General features: G+C 38.6%; 1 protein-coding gene across 1 annotated transcript in view; it reads right to left on the bottom strand.

Annotated features, from left to right (window-relative positions):
* AK5 (adenylate kinase 5) overlaps positions 1-14,497 on the bottom strand; it is a 96,810-nt gene that overhangs the window by 25,116 nt on the left and 57,197 nt on the right. The window lies entirely within an intron of this gene.

Genomic DNA, 14,497 nt, shown 5'->3' with positions numbered 1-14,497 from the left:
GTGTTTACCTTCAGAATGCAACACAAGCTACAAGTTGTTACAGAGGCTGCTGAACTACAAAGATGGATTCCACCAGCAAAATGGGGAACTTGGCATGTTTTTTTTACTGATACTTGGCCATTTAGAATTATCTTGTCATGTACTATATAGTACAACCAGTTACAAATACTGGTCAGCAAGGGTTTCAGAGTGGGAATTCTTTGTTGTTCTTAGAATTATATATATGCTGGACATAGTCTAGGTTATGTAGTGTCAATACATCACACCATCAGTGCTTTAATCTTGTCTATAAAATATCAATAATAGCATTGACAGTAACATGCTGCTATTATATCATCAGTGCGTAATATCAGCATGTAATACACTATGCTAGTCCTCTCAAAATAGCACAGGGTTATCAAGCCGTAGTTTCTTACAGCTCTGCTTCAGTATGCTGTCAGAAATAGCCACAGTTAGAAACTTGTATAGCTGCACAAACAGGCGAAGTGGAACGAACACCAGAGTGAATAGAATGGGTAAACTGCTCGCCAATGTAATTTGCAAGGCTCTGGCAATGCCCTTGCAGGTTTCTCTTTGTGTTCTCATTATCACTAAAATAGAAGTGCTCTTCATTAGGCTGAAGTACCATTACACTGGCTACAAAGAACACTTTCATTTTTTGATTCACAGTAATTCTCAGCCTATTACACTGCTGCAGGAGAAGTGCCATCTAAAAAAAAAAAATAAAAGAGGGGGAGCAAAAAAGCAACAGGATCCACTAAATCTGCAGGATAGTATTTCAGAAAAAAGAAGTTTTCAAGTAAGACATTAATTAATCTCTTTCCTGCAACTCAAATGACAGTGGGACCCCACATGCTTTTTCTTTGATGTAATAATACAATAAAATATATGACCCTGCAAAGGATATATTACATACAAAAGACCTGGGTTTAGATTCATCTTCTTATCATGCCTTTGAAGGTTTATGGATCAAAATCATTTTAGGCACAAAGTTTAGAGTAAAGTTTCTTCAAAAATCAAGATCACAGTCACAAGTTTATGATCAAATGAAAGAGGTGTTACTTCTTCCAGGTAATGCTTTTGTTCTACCTTCTAATTGCAGAATGAAACTGCCTCCGTAACTGGTGGGCTGCTCAGAGCAGCAGGTGATAATAAAGGTCCATTTAAGTCAGGAAAAGCTCTAATTTTTTAGAGCTGAAATACACAAAAACTAGAGACAGAACTGAAGCTAAATAAGCTATCAGCTGCTTTTACTTGACCAACCATATCTGCCTTAATAGAACAACAGGTTAACTAACCAACAAGTCATGCTCACATAAGGAACAAGCGCTATGAAAAGCCATTAAAGTGAATTCTAATTACAACTCAAAAGCAGGTAAACAGGAAGTGTGACAGTGATAACAATAAGAACCCAGAACATCAAAATAATGAATTCTGTTTATATCTGTACCTGTTCACTTTTCAGGTGCAGAAATATTGTTTTCAAAAGAATTGCTTTTTTTCCCTCCAGGTTTGGTTTTTTTTTTTTTCCAAAGAGCATCTGTTTCATAATTCTTTAAGACAACTCAGCACACAGCTTGATGTTAGAGGGACCACCAGCCCTGCTGAACTTCCATGACAAAATAAGCTTCCCCATATTTCAGACAGTAAATTATTCCACAAAAACATTTGTATCAGACAGAACTGTATGGCACCCAGCAAGGGGTGGAAAGAGGTCCTGAAAGCCTGGTCTCTAGGGGGGCTGTAAGAGAAGTCAGGAGGAACAGATTAGAACAGTGGGGCTACAATTAATTTGGTTTTGATGACAAGGTATTCCTACAGAGTTTTCAACATTCTGTACTTAAACTTGACTTAGAACCTTCTATTTCCCTTCACCCTCTTCCTCCCAATCTCCTCAAAAGCACAACCAGTTTTTCTGCTGATCTGGGTGAGGAGCTAGACTTGCTGTTTGGCTTGCAGTCCCTTGCAGAGAGTGGCACAGACTGGCATCCTGGTTAATGCCAGTCTCCTCGTATTTACATTTGACAATACCTGTTTCTAATTGTGTGTTTTTAGTAAGTAGGTCTCTAAACTGTGAATGGCCTGAAAGCCTGGTTACCAAAGCGCTTTGGAAAATAACGGTTGGATTTAGCAAGTGATTGCATAAGGAAGAGTCCCACCAATTACTAGATTGCTAATAGTATTTTACACCGCACTGCCACCAGTGATTTAGCAGCAGAACAACCTCTGTATTCTCAGTATAGCTGTTTCCATTTAGTTGAAAGCCAGGTGAGGAAGATTATAAACTTATATGCTATGACCTCTGAAGAAAGGTGGGTAGTCTGTAATTTCAGATGCCTTTAGAGCCAGGTTATATCTACAAATATTATCTGGAAATATATCAATTAGTGGGATATAGCTGACCACGTACTTGCTTAAACAATATCAATGGTACATTAAAATGATGGCTAAATAGCGAAGTTTGCTACCTGCAAAGAATCTCTTATCCGACATTTGCCTTTAGAGTTCAAAAATGCAGGCTTCTGACTGTATTCTGTCTTCTTGTCATATAGCTCATTATTAGTAAATATCTAAGTAGTAGTAGATACTTCATAGGTTAATGAGTTTAAGTTACTTACTGTCATTGCCAGGTTGTGAAGTAATTTCCATAATAAAACAAACTGACAGTCACAGCACGTAATAAGGAAATGATACAGAATTCTCCAGATCTTTGAGTTTTGCTACTAATGAATTAGGACTCTTAGGTCGTATCACTTTAAAGACAGCAATAAAACACTTTTTTTTTTTTTTTTTTTTTAATCTAATGATGGGACATTTTCTTCATTAGAATTTAACGACAACTGTTGTGAATACTTGTTACCTGATGAAATGAGAAAGCTTTTCTGTTACCCATTAATAACCTCTGCTCCAGCCCTTGGTGGTTTGTTTTTTAGGTTTTGGGTTGTTGTTTGTTTTTTGTTTTTGTTTTTTTTTTTTGTAACATGGAAAAGAAAAAAATATCTCTTATCACCTTGTTGTTGCTCGAAAGCTTCGTGAAAACAGTGGTGAAAAGTGCCTGATACATTTTATTCAGACTTCTAACAGATATAACAGGAGTTCTTCCTAGAAATTTACTGAAGAGGATAAGTAATCATGGATTAAGAAGAAAAGAGGCAGTAGAGTGAGACTGAATTTAAAATATAGCATGATTGTTGCCTAAAATTATGCTCAATTTTCAAGATTGGATTTGAGAATGTAAATATTCAAAGAACATGTCAGGCACAAATTATTTAAACAAACAAACACTACACATTTCTTTGCCTAAAAAAATTTGTTGAGAATTGAATTTAATGTGTAAGCAAAAAAAAAAAATCAGCATAGACAAACATAACTTTAACACAGAATGACATAACATATACAGTACAAAGTACAGGTGTCGTGGTTTAAGCCCAGCCAACAACTGGGACCAGGCAGCCACTTGCTCACTCCCTACCCCACCCACCCCCAGGAGGGCAGGGAGGAGAGGGAGAAAAGGAGGGGAAAAAAAGCCCTCATGGGTTGATATAAAAACAGTTTAGTAGAACGGTAATGGGAGAGGAAACTAATAATAATAATGGTAAAAGAATATACAAAATAAAGTGATATAAGACAAGTTGCTGTCACCACCCAGCCCGTCCTGAGCAATGATTGTGGACTTGTGCCCCCTGGCCAACCCCCCATTTATATACTAAGCATGACATCTATGGTATGGAATACTCCTTTGGCCACTCTGTCCTATCTGTGCTCCCTCTCAGCTTCTATGGGAAGCTGAAAAAGTCCCTGACTAATGTAGACATTACTTAGCAACAACTAAACCAGTATGTGTTATCGGCATTCTCATACTAAATCCAAACCACAGCAGCTACTAGAAAGAAAATTAACTCTATTCCAGCTGAAAGCAGGACAACAGGCAAGAACTGACTATGTAGACTTATCATGGCGATCTCATCAGCACCCCTTTGATGGGAATGTAGGTATATAACCATCAGTTTCTCAGCACACTGTAGTTGTATAATTCTCCCTTTGCTGCTGTTAGGTATGCAAAATACTTTTACTCCTGTAGCATTTTATTTCTTCAAATAACACTAGAGTTCCACATAAATCTTCCCTGTATTTCCTTTGGGAATAGAGGCAAGGGCATTATTTACATTTTAGCAGAGATATTAGGTGACTTGTCAATATAAACACAGTTATGTATGGAAGCAGAACTAGAACTTGCACCTCTTTAGCCTGTAGTATATTTATTTTGAATTCTTAGTCCTTAATAAAGTAATATTAAATGAAATCTCAAATGTTTGCAGATGATGCTTCTACACCTAGTACCCTTAAAATCCGCTTTAGCTCTCAATTAAATAAACTGTCTCACTGATTATAGTTTAGGGACTCAGAGAGCAATATGAGATGTCTGTTGAGCATCGTCTGGATACAATTTGTCTGCTTCAGCACAGTCCAGTCTGTCACAATCTGTGTGGTTTTAGAGTTTGACATGTGTTTGCAGATGGATTTAATAGGCATATACCTAATCACAGAGGATGTTCTTTCAGATTAGATGTATGCAGGCTCTATTTATAAAAATGTAGTTATCGCTGACTGGTTTCCTTACATATATTACAAAAGGTAAGGATCCCAAGCAAGCTTTAGCTACACAAAGTTAAACACCAGAAGAAACTGGGGCTAGTCAGAGCTCAGCTTTGGAATTTGTCTTTTAAATTCCTGTTTTCTTCCTGTAAGCATGAATCACGGAATCTTCAGAGTTGGAAGGGACCTCTAGAGATCATCTAGTCCAACTCCCCTGCTAGAGCAGGATTGCCTAGAGCACATTCCTCAGGGCCGCATGCAGGCGGGTCTTGAAAATCTCCAGAGAAGGGGACCCCACAACCTCCCTGGGCAGCCTGTTCCAGTGCTCTGTCACCCTCACTATAAAGAAGTTTTTCCGTGTATTTGAACGGAACTTCCTATGTTCTAGCTTGTGCCCATTGCCCCTTGTACTGTCGCTGGGAACCATTGAAAAGAGCCTGGCTCTATCCTCCTTAAACACACCTTTTAGATACTTGTAAACATTAATCAGGTCCCCCCTCAACCTTCTCTTCTCCAGGCTAAAGAGTCCCAGCTCTTTCAGCCTTTCCTCATAAGGGAGGTGCTCCAGTCCCATAATCATCTTGGTTGCCCTACGCTGGACTCGCTCCAGTAGTTCCCTGTCCCTCTTGAACTGGGGAGCCCAAAACTGGACACAGTACTCCAGTTGTGGCCTCACCAGTGCAGAGTAGAGGGGGAGAATGACCTCCCTCGACCTACTGGCCACAGTCTTCCCTATGCAGCCCAGGATGCCATTGGCCTTCTTGGCGACAAGGGCACACTGCTGGCTCATGGATAATTTGCTGTCTACCAGGACCCCCAGGTCCTTCTCCTCAGAGCTGCTTCCCAGCATGTCCGCCCCTAACATATACTGGTGTTTGGCATTCTTCCTTCCCAGGTGCAGGACCCTACACTTGCTTTTGTTGAACCTCATTAGGTTCTTCTCTGCCCAGCTCTCCAGCCTGTCCAGGTCACGCTGGATGGCAGCACGGCCCTCTGGAGTGTCAGCCACCCCTCCCAGCTTGGTATCATCAGCAAACTTGCTGAGGATACACTCTGTCCCCTCATCTAGGTCATTAATGAATATATTGAACAAAATTGGTCCAAGTATTGACCCCTGAGGGACACCACTCGTTACAGGCCTCCAACTGGACTCTGTGCTGCTGATCACAACCCTCTGAGTTCTGTCACTCAGCCAGCTCTCGATCCACCTCACTGTCACCTCGTCTAGCCCATACTTCCTCAGCTTCCTAATGAGGATGTTATGGGAGACAGTGTCAAAAGCCTTGCTAAGGTCAAGGTAGATGACATCTACGGCTCTCCCCTCATCCAGCCAACCCGTTATAACATCATAGAAAGCTATCAGATTGGTCAGGCATGATTTGCCCTTGGTAAATCCATGCTGACCACTTCCAATAACTTCCTGTTCCTCTATGTGTTTGGAGATGACATCCAGAATGAGTCGCTCCATTACCTTCCCAGGGACAGAGGTGAGACTAACCGGCCTGTAGTTCCCTGGGTCCTCCTTCTTGCCTTTTTTGAAGATTGGAGTGATGTTAGCCTTCCTCCACTCCTCAGGCACCTCTCCTGTTCCCCATGACTTTTCAAAGACGATGGAGAGTGGTCTAGCGATAGCATCTGCCAGCTCTCTCAGCACTCGCGGGTGCATCCCGTCAGGGCCCATGGATTTATGAATGTCCAGCTTGGCCAAGTGGTCTCAAAATGTTTGGGGTTTATGAGATATGCTGGGTTAGCTGCAGGTTTTATGTATGGGCAGTGGTCCCTGGGAACGGATTTTATGAGCCATACGGTTGCTTGCCATTAAATTTGATTTATGATTCAAATCGCTTTTTGAGGCTGAGCTGCTTTCTGCAAGCTGAGTGTTAAAGTATGCCTCTGGAAAGTAGGGGTGGCTGTGCTCTGACCTCCTCTGCTCCGGAACTAATGAATATGTGTAAATAAGATAAGATACAGTATGAATACATTCAGATTTCAAGGCTTTTCTTTCCCCCAAAATGCATATCTTCTTGTATAGTTCATACTGCTTAGCAGAGTGGAGCTATTTGTGTCAAAAGGGACTAACAGTAATTAAGATCAGAGAACAGTGCTATTGTTATTTGAGGTGATTTTTGCTTGTTTTGGAGTGCATACAACTAGAAAGTGCAAAAAAATTCGTGTTTGTAATAGCATCTACAAAATGCTGACAGATTATTACATCATTATGATTCCCTTTTACTTTTGGGTTTCTAGAGAAGTCAAGAATGTCTGTACCATTATTCTTTTAAAATAAACCCTGTTACCAGTTCTGAAAACAAAACAAATTTATACCTGTACAGAGGTAGAGATTAACTCATTTTTAAAAATTGCAAACCAGGACAGAGTTATCTGGCTTTTGAAGATACACAGTATTGTTTCAGATTTTTCATTTTTGTTCTTCGATAGCATACAGAAGACTAGTATAGAGGGGAAAAATCAAAATCTGTTTGCTACAGTATGTGGGGGTTGGGTTTTTGTTAACTTCTGTAGGTTTTTTTTAAATGACAGAAAAATATGTAATTATTAAGCATGAAAATGAAAGCAAAATTTATTTAGTTTCATATTGATTTCCAGACACTAGAAAACCGGAAAAAAAATCAGAGAGATTAACTTTTAAGGGCAAACTTTACCAACCAAGGTATGCAATAAGAACACCCTTCCCAGCATGGTAGCAGCATTTTGCAAGATCAGAGCAGCATAAGACTGTTCTGGTAAACGAAACGCTTCATTTGCGATTTTTATATTGGGTTTGAAGGGCTGAACTAGAGGAGACAGCATTGTATCTAACTTGAAGAAGAACTGGGGCTTGATTTTTAATTATCTTTGTGTTTTGAAGACATTTGAGACACTTGACACCCTTATTACCTATGCATACTTATTATCTATTGCTCATTTTAAAATACTTTTGTCACATACAGTATTCGGTTACTTATCAGTAGATCTATAGTTATTAAAAGTTCCCAGTGCCTACAGAATTCTTCCCAGAAATTATCACTATTTTGCCTTTAGCATTCTTCTTTTCTGTAGATCGCCGTTGTTCCTTAAATGATTTCTCTCTACGTGGATTATTTATGCTTCTTGGTATAAATTCTCCCAGGGGCTTTTTGTTACATCAAGCCACTGCAGCAGAGAAGTGCATCAGGGGACCTTCCAGTGCATTTCAACTGCAAACTTGGCGCTGCTTAGCTCCTTTTCTTAGACTGATAATGACAATGCTAACGAATGAATCCCTCAAATCATACACCATTGGCACCATTTGAAGAGTCTTTCTGCCCTGAACTGCTACATTGCCTTCTGAGAGGTGGAATTCCATGGTTTTGGGTAGTTTTGGGTTGTGGGTTTTTTGTGTTTTGGGTTTTTTTTGTCTTGTTTTGTTTTTTTAACTTTAGATGAAAAAGGCTTTTCTGCAGGCCGGTCTCAATTAAATTTCCAAAAAGAAAAAAGAAAAAGATACAAACACTTTGATAAGATTCAGTTGTGGTGGAACTCAGTAGTCGCTTTTCTTAGAAGAACTGAATGTTCAAGGTGTTACTTTACACAGATAACCTACAAAATGTTATGCTTTTACTTCCATGCATCACCATGGCACCACCCATTTATTTTGTTAACATGAGCTCCATTATTTTATGAAAATCAAATTAAGTGACAGGTGCAGTAACCTGTACGTAGTAACCTGTCATTAATTTTAAAGATTTGTTACAGGAATTCAAACTGTCTTTAGTAATATAAACAGCAAAGCAGTCAAGAGCAGAATGTAACTTTCACTTGTAATACAACTTTTCTAAGGACATCTACTTTTCTTTAAGATACATGTATTCATTTATTTCCTTCTTTAAGATAAAAGTATTTGTCCTCTATTATATATGCCTACAACAGGCAATATACTCAAAAATGTCTTTTCTACTGCTTGCTCCCCTCCAAGCTCTTTCTAACCCCAACGCAATGTCACACATTGCAGCACTCACACAAGATTCTGTACAGTAACATTTTTGATATAAAGCTCTGTTCTTTACCTTAGCAGTCATACTTTAGCACTGGCAGTGAAAAAAGAGAAACAGGTTGTTTAGTTTCAGGATGGCACCACAAAAACGAGTAGATGACTCTCCCTTGTGTGGCAGACGAACAGGTCCTGAGACAGTGAGTAAGGGCTGCTGGCACTGCTATGCCCTGACCACATTAGCCGTTTACAAAAAAGACACATGCACAGATACATAATTCATAGACACATAACGCACAGAATTGCAGCAGGGAGAAAGAGGGAAGAAATGCAGACCCAGGAAATGTAGCTAATGAGAACAGACCTTTTAAAATATGGAAGTAGAGCATCATATGAAAGATCTTGGCACGGAGAAGGACAAGAATAGGGTGTTTTAAAAATAAGACAAGCATGTGATTGTGGCCTCAGATCCTATGATTTGCTGCTATTAAGATAAAAGTTGACAGCTGTGTTCAAATTTTACCTCTCAAAGACCTTGTCTGCTTAACATATCACTAAGCATATTCTAGGTTTACTAAAATATCTATTTAAGTTTTATTAGGTAATTTTATAACTTTCAATGAGGAAATTTTACAGTATTTATAAAGAACTTATCTGTTAATAAGGAATTTAACAATGGGAAGAAACAGTCCACTGATCTGACAAGCACTACTGTGAAGGAATTCTAAAACTAGGCCACCTCTCACTTCTTATGACTGGCATTTAAGCCCAAATTGCCTAAATTTGACTGCACAATTATGGGATACATAAGGAGGAAAAAAGCCACCAAATAGGAAACATATGGCTTCCTGGAAATACACAGAGGATTTTTTAAAAAAAAATATGTTTCCAATGTACCCAAAGAAGCCACCCTTCTGCTTCAATATAATACAAATAAGTTATTTAAAGAGCAGTTTTGTATCCCATATAGTAAAATAGCATCCTTGCAATCACTGCCGTTTAATAGGTAAATATAAAAATCTATAGTATGTACTTTGACTGTGATTAAGAAATACTAATATTTTCTATAAAAAGATGTTTCTTCTTCAATGCTTTAAAATATAGGAATTGTTGCTACAAATATTTTTCAAGTAAGGGCTTTGGTAGCTGTCTTTAAGGATGAACAGAACCCATCCGCAGCCCTAAGTAAGGTGTCTAAATCTACGAGGTGGTGAGAGGGGGATTTAAAACACACCTTTACATTTCTTTATCAGCTTTAGGTACAATGTGAATGTTCTGATGTGGATCCTATATCAGGCATCCCACACAGTTGATGCAAATTCCCCAAGAATTATGCAGATTCTCTGGGCTGTAAAGGTAGACAAGTAAAATGCAGAACTCAAAAATACAGCTGTAACATTCTATTTTGTGCGTGAAATGATAAGGCCTCAGTTTGCCAGCAGAGGGGCACGCTGGTGTGAGGAAAGGAGGTACGCTATCCTAGTGCTATTGCCTAGAAGAATGAGGGTAAGATACTGTAAATCGTAATGTTTTTTTCTACAGACACCTTCCACAAGCCACAGACAAGAGCTTCCTAAGTTACTGCAAAAGTATTCAGTGGAGCATAAATGCAGCACATCTTGAAGAATGATGCTGTCATTGTTGTTTAACCTCCAGTAACTCACATGAGCTCACCATCCTTGTAACAAAGTCCTCGTGCCCTGTACTCCCCACAAGAGCTGCAGGCAGCAACTTTTGGCTCAAAATCAGAAAAGGAATGGCGATGCAGACTCCAACTAACCTTGGCAGTTCAGTTCCCCCTAATATCTTTATCATCAGAAAGTAAATCCAAATAAAGTCTGTGAAAGGAGGAGCAAACAACTGGTTTTGGCGTTCCAAAGAAAAAATGCAGATCGAGTCTACTGCTATTTTTCTTGCCCGCTTTGCCATGGTTTGCATGGGGGAAAATAGAGCAGTAGGCTTTCTTTCACATGCCTTTACTACGGTGTACAATGGGGATTTTGAAAGAGAAAAATAATTCTTCAAGCTTATAATATGATATAGAAGCACCAACATGCTTGGTTTGAGCTTATTAAGGGAGCACTTTGTAACAGGCAAACTGTAGTACTTTGTTTCTAGAACTGATTTTTTTTTTAAGCATTTTATAGGATAGTTTCCATGGCAACTTGAACTGAACAGATTGTTCATTGACTTCAGTACATTTCTATTAAACATCTTTTCTCTGTAGTTAGGCCTGCCTCTCCAGCTCTTTCATCTCTTTGGACGCTTATGCTTTATGTCTTTTTGCAGATATCCTTAAACTAGATTGGACTCCAACTTTCTGTGGTCTTTAACAAAAACAAATGTCGAGGCGACAGAGTTTCGCAATCATTCTCTGAGCTTCCTAGAGTCTATTCTCTTTCTGTCATGTACTCCCATTTTAATCAGTTTCCCTGTAGAACTAGAATCTGTAATTCAAGTTGATACCACTGCCTATCAGCGAAAGAGAAATGGACACTGCAGAAATGTTCAGCATTAAAAGCCCAAATGGCTTCTGGATACTCTTGGTTGTTTTACGAAGACCTGTAATGATTAATGCTGCACAGCATATATGAATGAAACTGCTATTATAACAGAAGTATGTTCTCAAGCAAAAAGAAAGCACACGATTAAGCACGTTCTAGATCTGGCCCCTTAAATAATTTAATCAATGTTTATGTAATTTTGAAAGGCAGCTTTAGAAGTCCCAATGAAAATTTCTCCAGCTAATGGAGATGCGCAGTTTGCTTTGTGTTGTATTGTAATGTCAACCCCTGCAGTGGGGTTAAATAAATTGATTGTACCTTTGATGTAGAGAAAATGGAGTTAAAACACAATGACAACTGATATGAAACATATTAAATGAAGGAAAGTGGCCTTTGGTTTAATCCACAGAGCTTTAGGTAAATAAGGCTTTCAATTTGTTGTTGCCCATCAGTTTTAGGAATACTCGTGTTCTGCTTCTGCATTGAAAAGACTTTCAGGGCCTTTTCATTATCTCTCTTGAATATGTAAGTTTCGAGCTATGATAATCTGTCAGGCCGAAAATGTTGTTATAGTCTTGGTAGCAATGGAGTCTGTTTTTCATCAGTTCACTTAAAGCTTTCCTCCTGCTCCCCTAAAGCCTAGATTCGTATGTGCTCTGGGTGGGAAATGACAGCGAGCTGTAAGAAGAATTGTCACTACATAGCAACAACTTTTAATCAAGAGCTTGTTTCCTCTCGTTAGAATGAGAGTAAATCTCTTTGAGGGCTTTTTTCCTCCACTTCATCTTGGTTTTGCTTGTTGCTTTTCAAGTGAGCTGTCACATTTTCTAATTATAAAACATTCTGCACTTGCAGCAAAGATTGGGTTATGCAATTTTCTTAATGCAATAGATTGCTTGTCACTGCTGAACAGAAAACCTTTTATTATCTTTCAGTCTTTTTTACATCTACTTTTCCTAGGTCTTTGACACACTTTGTGTGCAGTCTTTCCTTTGCATGTGCCATTGCATTTACCTAATTGCATAAGTAAATGCAGTTTGAAACTGTAAGGACACGGAAATACCTCAGTAACGAACTGGTAACTTGCTTTGAAGAATAAAAATGCATTTCTGTGTTTTGTAGATGTCAAATATATTCCCCCCTAACCTCCCAAGTATTAGAAGAGCCTAAGTATATTTTTAAGGTTTTTACTTGCAGTTTACCTGATTTTCATGTTTCCTAAATTTTAAAGTTATCAATTCTATAAGCACTTGTTCAGGAGTGTATTCATTCTACAGTCATCTGACTGTATGTCATAACTTTCTCTCTAATTAGTCTAAATACTCCTCAGACTAGCTAAGGTTGTCTTCAAAGCCTTGTTTTCACAAGAAAATAATTGGATGCTCTTTTCTTCTGGAACTCTTTGATAGGATTCACTGATGCCAATTTCTCAATACTCCCTTTTGGCCTGAATGGACTTGAAATAAGCCAAATAGTAGGTTTCTAATTAAAAAATTCAGTTCTTAAAACTTGACTGATCTCTGGAAACAAGTGGCATTATATTGACAGCCTCTCTGGCAAAGTTGAGAAATTGAATGGCAAGTATAAATGAACACAGTGAGCAGTGAAAACCTGTATCACACTTGAGAGAATTCCAGCAGCAAAAGTCAATCCTTATTAAACTAAACAGGCACTAGTCATGACAGAGAGTTCTGCAAACTGAGAACGTTCTATAAGGCACAGGTCTTCCCTCATTAGAAGCCATGCTGTTGCACCCAAAAATGAGCATCCCAAAATTTACTCCTGATGTCTCAATATGGATGAAAATATCTGAAACTTAATCAGTTTACTGTGTTTTTATGTTTTTCAATCAAGCCATGATTAATGTAATCATTACTCCAGAAAAGGCTATAGAGATTGCTACCGCGTCAAACTTTGGCTGGTTCTCCCACAAGGCATTCTCAATGAGAGGTACCGCCTGCTTTTATTTTTTGGGTGAATATATTTTGGGCAGTCATTCTAGAAACCTACATTATTTCTTCTGTAATACACGATCTGACAGCTACAGATCTGAGAAAGAATAGAAAAATAGTTACTAGTGATTTGGAGAAAAAAATTGGTTTTGTTTGGGTTTTTTTAAAAAATGTGGGTATTTCCCTCCTGGCTTTCAATGCTGTAAGGATTTAGTGATTAGAAGCGTTCTAGTTCTTGAAGCATTCATGCATAGCTGGTAGAAAACAATCAGCTTGCTTTTAATTTAGTTACATGAATTTAATTGAACGTTCATTTATAAAATGTACAATACAAAGCTGAAGGTTTTCCTGAGTTATTTTAAATTCAATTTCCCCTGCATACTCCTCCAGAAAAACCAGATCTTAGCCTGCATTAGTGTTGCCTTGCACTGTTTCAGTAACAGGTACCAACTGCTTCTCAAAGCACTTTGCTGTATTTTGGAGCACTCCTAGATGAGCTGATGACTACATCAGTAGTTGGAACCACATCACTCATTCTCCTTGTTCCTGTCTGCCAGTAAGAGGCTATTCTGGAAGAAGTAGCATACATCCGAAAAACTCAGACACTTCTTTGTTGGCTTAGTTTACACTGGAGAGTCTCCTGGCTCACTCCAAGAATGAGAAAATGTGAAGGTATCTGTGTATGTCCGTTTCAGTTGTGCCAAGTGATACTCATCCCCAGCTGTGGCTTTGTCTTCAGTACATGTTGCTCTAACCCCCAGCTCCTCTTGTTCAGTGACTACCAAGATGTTCTGCTAAAATTCAGCCATTTTTAGCAGCTCAGCTGTGTAAGGTTGCTTAGAAACGAGCCTTCTTATCCCCCACATTCTCATGACAGATTTCCTATGCAATAACATCACTGCATGACACATTTGTATCCAGACACGCGTTCCTTTTCCACTTGAGATTCTCTGAGTAAAGATTGTTGGTGCTTCACACAATTTGTAAACAGCATGTGGTAAATCACTGGAGTATTAAATCACTGCCACAGTCAAAATGAGCTGAAGTTTCAAATACGAGCAGTTCCTCGCTCCTGAATTTAGTTATTGATCTTTTCTTCCTAAGAGTAATTTCTAATTTTCTTTTTCAGACTGGGTAGCTAGATGGTATTATGACTTTAGGGCAATCTCCAATCCCTTCTTTGCTTCTGTATGTAATACTTGCTTGTATCACTTCAAAATTTAGATGGTAAGGGCTTTTGGTTGCAATTGCTTTCTCCTTCTTATTTTCTTTATATTTTTACAAGGCATCTGATATGAACTGGGTATAAAAATATTTGTTAGTAACAGAAATATTTACATTTTTAAAAACGTCACTAATAAGTATCAATACCAACTGCAGTTGAAGAGAGTCCTTGTCAGCCACTTTATATATCTCTCTTTGACTGATGTGTTTTTAGGACTGTTTTTCCTTCATTTCTCCTTCTCTGTTTGATA

The sequence above is a fragment of the Chroicocephalus ridibundus genome, chromosome 8 (genome assembly GCF_963924245.1).
Source record: "Chroicocephalus ridibundus chromosome 8, bChrRid1.1, whole genome shotgun sequence".
In the NCBI taxonomy this organism is placed as follows: domain Eukaryota; kingdom Metazoa; phylum Chordata; class Aves; order Charadriiformes; family Laridae; genus Chroicocephalus; species Chroicocephalus ridibundus.
This window is presented reverse-complemented; position numbering and strand designations above follow the sequence as displayed.